This window comes from Aedes albopictus, chromosome 2, assembly GCF_035046485.1.
Source record: "Aedes albopictus strain Foshan chromosome 2, AalbF5, whole genome shotgun sequence".
Taxonomy (NCBI): Eukaryota; Metazoa; Arthropoda; class Insecta; order Diptera; family Culicidae; genus Aedes; species Aedes albopictus.
Genome location: NC_085137.1, coordinates 34030761 through 34039583, shown reverse-complemented (window position 1 = coordinate 34039583; position 8823 = coordinate 34030761). Strand labels below are relative to the sequence as shown.

The 8823-nt window shown below is 40.9% G+C and overlaps 2 non-coding genes across 2 annotated transcripts; one reads left to right on the top strand and one right to left on the bottom strand.

The window, feature by feature from the left end:
• The first annotated feature begins 256 nt into the window (after nucleotides 1–256).
• Trnaq-uug (transfer RNA glutamine (anticodon UUG)) lies at nucleotides 257–328 on the top strand. Its single transcript has one exon. It is a non-coding gene; the product is annotated as a tRNA-Gln (tRNA).
• A 359-nt stretch (nucleotides 329–687) lies between these two features.
• Nucleotides 688–759, bottom strand: Trnac-gca (transfer RNA cysteine (anticodon GCA)). The gene has a single exon. It is a non-coding gene; the product is annotated as a tRNA-Cys (tRNA).
• Nucleotides 760–8823: the final 8064 nt, after the last annotated feature.

Genomic DNA, 8823 nt, shown 5'->3' with positions numbered 1-8823 from the left:
TAAGTTGATCAACTAGTTGTGTATCAATGGTCCAAATTTGGGAAAGATCGAGCTATTCTAGGTTGAGTTCTAATAAGAACGAAAGTAGCATGATCGATTATTCTCATCATCGACCATGGTCCATGGGAAACCATGCTTGCATCTTGACACTTAAATATGTAGAAGAGATTCAAACTCGATCTAGATTAGCTTTTAATTTTATGTTTTCTAATTATTTGAGAGCAAAATCATAAGTCTTGCACAGTTTTGCGTAATCGGTTCCATGGTGTAATGGTTAGCACTCAGGACTTTGAATCCTGCGATCCGAGTTCAAATCTCGGTGGAACCTCATTTTTGTCGCATTCATTGTGCGAAGTTACTTGTGGTGAGCACAGTAAAAATTTATTTAATATTGTTGATCTCCACCGATCGGAAAAGAGCGGTTGTCGTCTCACTTTTTCATGTTCTTCATCGCTAGAATATTAAGATTATTTTTTACATACTCTTATACTCTTATACGTTTTTTAACTGGAATTACAATTGATCGGTGGTAAGATGATGGATGCTGGATTGATGTCAATCTTCTTCTGAAAATTATTACATATTAGCATTATTAGCGCTATCTATTTATATAACTTATAATTCGTTCTATCGCACTACTGCATTTACTTCTTAACGTCATTAAACCCACCTTCAAAAATATTTCAGAGGGGGCACCCGGGTTTGAACCGGGGACCTCTCGATCTGCAGTCGAATGCTCTACCACTGAGCTATACCCCCTTTCATGCTTCTTAAGTGCAGTGAACAAAACCGGTCGTTTGTACCTCAACCAACGAACGTGACCCTCTGGCAATGAAAAGTAACATCACAGTTAGGAAATCACACTTCTCACGTTATCGCCGCGACGCAAATGACGCAAACCGATCAGTTAGGCTACGTAAGGCTAAGCACCGCCACATCTCGAAGATCGCAGTTCAAAGTGCTAGTACCGTACCTAGAGCCAACAACTGTTAACGATGCCCCATGCTGTGTAGAAATGTGAATTTCTTCCGCTGATAACTAAGGTTTTCGTTAAGTTTTGTTCTTTTGAAAATGATGCTAAGCCGCCCACTCTTCATTGCGAGAGTCCAGGGTTCACCCGTTTCATTATCATCAACCTAGCGCATTGTTGGCGCCCCAACTGATTTGTCATCCACAAACGCCTAAAAGATATCGTCATATCGTTCGGCAAGTGCTTATCACGTGCTCGGGTGTGGGAAACGACATCCAATTTCATCTGGTTAGAATTTCAGCCCGCAATCAACCGTGCTTGCTCGATGTAGCGAGCTAACGAGAACGCGACGACGGTGGGTGACGAATAACGCCGACGATACGTGGCACAAGTCAACCACCTGGCTGTTCGCTGTGTAGCTGTTCGCTTCGGTTGCCCAGACGACCTACCTTTGGCTAAGCGTAGGCAGATTTTCTACTGAGTCATGCGCTTTGGGGTCCGGGTCCGTTTGGGTCGCGCTTACCTTGCGCACCGCGGAGGATTGTGCGCGGTTAACAACTTTCGGTCGGCTAGGCAATTGAGAAGCTCGACCGAATGTGAAGGGTGCTGCTGCTGTTTCTGTTCGTACGAAAAAACCTTGTCAAAGCGAGGAAAATGTGCACTTGATGCTCAAATGCGAATAGCTATTATGAAGGCATTTTTTTGCTGTGTGGTGTTTGGTAGGAAGCAACTTGGTATTGTAATGCAAGCAAAAGGGAATTTTAATAAAAGATCATTGCCCTTGGGTTGAAATTTGTTTACTAGCTTAGTAGGTTCGAACAATTCGTAATACACCAGTGCCGTAGTATTCGACCAAGCTAAATTCATCTTAATGCTTATTGGCCTTATAAACAGGACTCATGTTAGATTGGACGTATATCTATCTATCTATCTATATATATAAAAATGAATTTCCGTCTGTCTGTCTGTCTGTCTGTCTGTCTGTCTGTCTGTCTGTCTGTCTGTCTGTCTGACCGCTATGCATTCGGAAACTACTAAACCGATCGGCGTGAAACTTTGTATGTGGGTACTTTTGGGGCCGGGGAAGGTTCTTAGCATAGTGTGAGACTCCTCCGGTCGCTGGGAAGGAGGACTCCCAAAGAAATGAACCGGAAATGAGCTGAGAGAGAAGTTCAACACGGTCGCAAACAAAACCAATCTAGAGTGCGGTGCTCCAGTGACCGCAGTCCAGTGACAATTAACAAATTTAAATTGCCAATACCAATGTTGGAGCAAACACGGCGGTGGCTGGCTTGGTGGGCCCCGATAGCCACAGATGAAAGGCCTGGGGTTTCTGACCCCAGTGGTGTGACGATGGCTTCGTCCCGAAGAACCAGTCCCGGAATGGCCGGGCGCTTGGAAGCGGGCAGCGTGGGTCGTGAACAACGGCGGGGAGACAACGGCGGGCCGACAACGATGATGGCTGGCAAGGTTGGCGTCGAAAGCCACCGAGGAAAGGCCGTCGTTTCTGACTCCCGTGGTGTGCCGACTTTGTCCCGAGGAAAAATGCCCGGAAGGACTGGGGGCTGGGCAACTAGCTTGAGAGGGCCTGAGGATAATACGACCCGGAAAAACCGGATATTTTTTTTTCTCGAGGGGGGCCAGGGGACCTGACTTGAAATGATTTTTAAGCAGCATAGTCGCCCGATATATGAATATGCAAATCTGGATTGCAGTTTTGAAGAATCATAATGACTGGATTCTCCCAGAGTTTCCTTCAAGAATGCATCTAGGGATTACACCAGACATTTCTTTGGGGATTTGTCCTAAAGAGGAGATTTAAATATCTTTAGATCCAAAAAATCCTAAAAATTATGTTAAAAAAACCTTTAGCAGTCCATTCAATTGTTCCTCCAATAATACAACTAGAAATTATTGCAGACATGGATTTCTTCAGATTTTTTATCCAGCGATTTCTACAGATTTTTTTCCAGGAATTCGCTAAGAAAACTCGCTTCTGATTCCCTAAGGGATTCCTCATGGGGTTTCTTCAGAAATTCACCCGGGAATTCCTTCTGTGATATTTTCAGGAACAACTTTCGGGAGTATTTTAAAAATGACTTCAATCACTTTTCTTGGGATTCTTTCAGAAATTACTTCAGGAGTTGTTCCAGGATTCCTCTGTGAATTCCTTCTGGGATTCGTCCAAAAATTCCTACAGGGATTCGTCCAGGAATTCCTCTATAAAGTTCGCTAGAGATTCCTCTAGAAATTACTACAGATATTCCTCTAGATATACCTCAAGCAATTCCTCTAGAGATTCCACCAGGGTTTCATCCAGGAATCTTTCAGGGATTTGTCCAAGAATTTCTCCAGGGATTGTACCTGAAAGTTCTGATTCTTCAAGAAAATCTTCCAGAAATTCCTCTAGGGATTGCTCTAGAGATCCCTCCAGGAGTTCCTTAGAAGATAGCTCAAGGAATTTCTCTAGAGATTTCCCCAGAAATTCTCTCAGGTATGTCTACTAGAATTCCTTCAGAAGCTTCTCCAGACATTCCTTCAGAAGTGCCTCTAGAAATTGCTCTAGGAATTCCTCCACGAATTCTTTTAGGAATTTCTCCAGGAATTCTTTTAGAAATACCTCCAGGGATTTTTGTAGGGATTCCTCCAAAGACCAAAGAATTTACCTCAGGAATTCTGGATTTCATCCAGGCATTTCCTCCAGGATTGCCACCAAGAACACCTCTAAGAATTACCCCAAGAATTGTTCCACAAAATCCTCCAGGGATTCCTTTTTGAAATTCTTTCAAGAATTTCTTCAGTAATTCCTCCAGGAGTTTTTCAAGGGATTCCTCCGGGAATTCTTCCAGGGTTTCCTTGAAGAATTTTTCCAGAAATTTCTCCTCCAGGTATTCCTCCAAGGATTCCTCCAGAGATTTCTCAAGGAATTGGTTCAAGGGATCCCTTCAGTAATCCCACCAGCATTTTCTCCAGGGATTCCTTCAGGAATTGGTCCAGGTATTTACCAGAAATTCCTCTAAAGATTCTTCCAAAGATTCCTCCAGGAATTCCTCCGATGATTCCTCTAATAGTTCATCCAGATATTCCTCCAAGAATTTTTCCAGTAATTCCTCCAGAAATTCCTCTGGAAATTCCTAATGGAATTTCTGAAGTTCCTATGGAGATATCTTAAGGATTCCTCGAGGAATTCCGCCAATGATTCCCCCAAATATTTCTCTAGAGATACCTCACCATACCATACCAGGGATTCTACCTGAAAGTTTACAAGCGATTCTCCAGAAATTCCTCTAGGAGTTCCTCTGAAGTTTTCTCAAAGAATTCTTTTGGAATACCTTCGGGCATTCCTTCAGGATTTCCTCCAGGGATTTCATAGCGATTCCTCCAGGGATTCATCCAGATATTTCTTCAGAATTTGATTATTGGACTCCTCCAGGAATTCCTTTAAGAATTCCACCAGGAATTATCCCAGGAACTCCTGCAAAAATTTCCTCAGGAATTCTTACAGAAATTAATCCAGTAATTCGTTCAGGAATTGCAACGGCAATTTATCCAGGAATTTCTCTAGGAAATCGTCCTCAAGAAAATTATTCATGCATTTTTCCAAGAATACATGGATTCCTCCAAGGATTCCTGCAGAAATTTCTCCAGGAATTGGTTCAAGGGATTCCTCCAGCTATTCCACCAGGATTTACCAGTAATTTACCAGCAATTCCTCGAGAAATTTAACAGGAATACCAACAAGCATGTTCTGATAGAAGTTTGAACTTATTCTTAGTCAAAATGTGGAGGTTGGTGAAGACCAGAAATGTTTCTATGGTGGCGGGTAAAGATAAAGGCTCTCTTATAGATAAAATATGACTCATAACTCAAAAAATAATTAAGCAAATAAAACTAAATTTGGCATGTGGATGATTTTGAAGATAAGGAATGTTTCGAAAGTTGAGGGTCTGCGACCCCTTCTTTATCTGGGAGCAGCACCTCACCACCCTAATGAAACAAAATTGTCTGCATTATATGTTCAAAACGAACTAAATTTGGCAGGACATTCTTGAAGGCATGAAATGTCTGTGATATTGTAAGTAAGTCCTTCCAGAGGGTGGAGGAGGTTCTCATACAAATGAAATATAAATTTTTGCATAACTAGGAAAAAGTGTACGGCCGACGGTTATTAGGCCGAAGTTCAAAGAGTCGAATGAAGAATAGCTCGAATGGACATCAGACAGAATGTTCATTGAATCCACAGGCATAATGATTACCATGCCATCTTTGTCACACAGGTTGGACTTCCTGCTGCTTATAATGCTAACTCCATCACAGGTTTTTCCTTCTTTTAGTAATAGGCTGTTCTTTCAAGTCCCGCTTTCTTTACGGACCAACTGCTAAAATATACTGCATATTCAAATGTTTCCTTCTTTTTATCGAAGGTTTTTCTTTCGAGTGGCACTGTTGAGTAAGTTTATGGCAGTTGAACTGTTACGGTCATATAAGATTTGTCCGTTTAAGTCACATTGATAAAGAATTGATTAGCAATCAAACCACCAAACGGCATTCTTATTCTGAGATTTTTGCCTCCTTTTAAAATATACTGTTCTTTTGCACTGATATGAAAGAATGGGCCTTCACATAAAAAATCAGCTAAAACGGATGGAGAAAAATGTAGCAAATGGAAGATAACGTGCCTCTGGGGCCGGCATTCCAATGTGTATACAAATTAATTTACATACCCTTTTATATACAACTGATTCATGAATTTTTGAACAATTCAATTTGTCCTCATGGTGGCTATGTTCATATGTAGAACAAGTTCAGAAAATTAACAGAAAACTTAGACGTAGTGCATGAGCAAAAATTAAAATGGGCAATACAAGGTTTGCCGGGTCAGCTAGTGATTATATAATGATACATCACAGGCAAACCGACATATCACTTGGAACAAAATGCGGTACAAATCATCGTCACACAAACATAATCGCCCAATGCTAATTATGCTGTGGTACGCAAACCCACTGAGTAGATGGCGGTAAGGAGTCGTACACAAATTACGTCACGCTTTTAGGGGGAGGGGGGGGGGGGTTTACAGAGCGTGACGACCCTTACAAAAAATATTGAGGTCCCATACAAAAAGTGTGACATAGGGGGGAGGGGGGGTTTAAAAAGGTCGATTTTTGCGTGACATAATTTGTGTATCACCCCTAATGAGCAAACGTTGAACAGGAGCAAAAACGATGCGAGCGCCATAAGCGAGCGATTTTTGAATATTTGAATAATCCGTTAAAAAGGGAAACGATGGGAAGTGAGTCCCAAGTAACAATTCCATTGCTGATTGGTTTTGTTGATTTTTTTGCAACTCGGCACTATAATAGGATCTGGGACCATTTGGGCAGGAGCATCTATTTTGGGCACTTGCTGCTATAACCCAGTCATTTTTTAAACGATTGGGTTGATTTTTGAAACACGATTAGGAAGGCGCAGTATCTAGCTATCTAATCTAATCTAATCTAATCTAATACAAACGCAGCCAGTACGAGAAAGCATCCAGGAAAGTAATTGGGTTAGAATGTTTGGCCTGAACTAGATTATGCCCAATTACTTTTCTTGTCAATATTGAAACTTGCAGCATATCAAAGATATGACATAAGCGTCTAAGCGGCCAGGCCTACTGCGTTGTATTTGCCGCAAAGATGATTCTTCGAAGTACCTCGAGTTTTGAACGATTGTTTTTTCGTCAAAGTAATTCCCGAATCTACAGGGGACGAAGGATATGTGGACATACCGTACCAAACGCTCCAGATTGTATTTAGTTAATATGGTTGAAATATACGCAAATATGCATTTTTAAACGTTATTCAAAGTAAATAGGAAAGGTCTCACCCATTTATTTAGTATTGCCTGAAGTACAACGTAGATTCTCCGGTTTCGTACAAATCATTGAAGCAGGAATTCGCTGCGACACTGCTCTCATTATGAAATCATCGAAACAGTAACTGCAACTCACACAATTGGTAATCGTTAGATCACGTGACGGGTGCTCACACTTCCAAGCTTCACCAATTTGATCACCAGTCTATCTTTATCTAAAACACGGTAATCCCTCATCTGGATGACGGCTTTAGGACATTTGGTCGAATGACATTTGGCCGAATGACGTTTGGTCGAAAACCATTTTGTGGAAGAAGAAGCATATGACAATTAGTCGAATGGACAATTCGTCAAATGGACATCTGGTCGAAAGGCACTAACCGTTGAAAAGAGATTTAAGTGGAAAAAAGTATTATAGATTTCGGTATCTGAATTTATTTGTTGCTGAACTTATTTGGTTGAAAGTATGTTTTGTCCAATGGACGTTAAGTCGTGTAGCAATTTAATCATGTTAATATTATTAAACATTAAACAGCAAATATTTCATTCAAGGGTGTTTAATATTATGGTAACTTGTTTTGCAATGTTGTTTTCGTTGGCATTGGTGAAGTAGTTGATTTTCCATCGAAGATTTCTCCTTATCTTTAATATTGCCTCTTCTTTCAAGTTTTATCATTTCATTGCGTTTTTGTGTAGCACATACTGGCTTTTCCATCAAAGGCTTCTCCTCTTTTCAACATATGGTGTTCTTTCAAGTTTGTTATTTGTGCTGACAGTGGACATTATGGTTGTGATTTTTTTTATCGATGATTTTTCCTTCTTTCAAACATAGGCTGGTCTTTCAAGTTTACTAATTTCATTGCGTCATGTACACGGAGAAAACAAAGTACTCAAATATGAGTTTATTTCACCCAACTTCGGGGTTGCGTGCGGGAACCCATATTTGAGTTCGTGGAAGCGATGTTGAAGTGGGTTTTTTACATTTGATCCCGTGCGACAAAGTACCTACCGGCTAAGTTTTTTTTTTAACCCAACTGCTAGTTCAAAATACTCAAATTTTAGTTCAATGCTGTTTACTCAATTTTGGCTTCCCGCACCGAACTGTCAAAGTTGAGTTGTTTTGCTCTTCGCTCTCTGACAACAACAAAGAGGGTGGATGAGAGAGTAGACAAAAAAGAACTCAAAAGTGAGTTTAAAAATACTTAAATTCAGGTACTCGAGTTTCTCCGTGTACCAACTGCTGATTTTTCTCATCAGTGATTTTACCTTCTGGGGTTTTGTTCAAGTTTCCTGATTTTACTTTGTTCATATGTTGTAGCTACAGATTTTTCATCTGATATTTTTCCTTCTTTTAAACATAGGCTATTCTTTCATTTAGTGTTGCACTTGAACTGAACACGAGTCGAAAATAATATAAATGTTTTGATTGAAACGCAGTAGTAATTTAACTTGCGTGTCAGAGCTTTCTGCTCAAGAACGCCCGTTCAGATACCAATTCAGCTCCGAACTCATATGTGCTTACTCTATATGTGCTTACTGTATCGATAAGTTCTCACATTCCAAGATTTGATTTTCCAATCGTTATCCTTAAATCGTTGCCTGGTCTGTTGCTGTTGAATCAATCCGTTTTCTCTAGTTTTGCTTTTTCTTGTAGGTGACGGTTTAAAGCAGGCTTCCTTACCAGGGCTGCTCTGCCTACATGGCGCTCAAGTGGCTACCATTAGGTACGCACCTCCCTATTGAGTGTTCGGAACGTACCTCCTCAAGCTGAAGTCGGAAATACAACAGTGCGCGGACTGCACTACCTGATAAACACATAACTCTTATCTAGCGGTTTTTGTCATCGACTGGTCTAGTGTCTTTTCATCAGTTAGTGCCTTTCGACCAGATGTCCATTCGACGAATATGGGTTTCGACCAAATGTCCATTCGACCAAACGTCCGTTCGACCAAATGTCATTCGACCAAACGTCATTCGACCAAATGTCTTTCGAC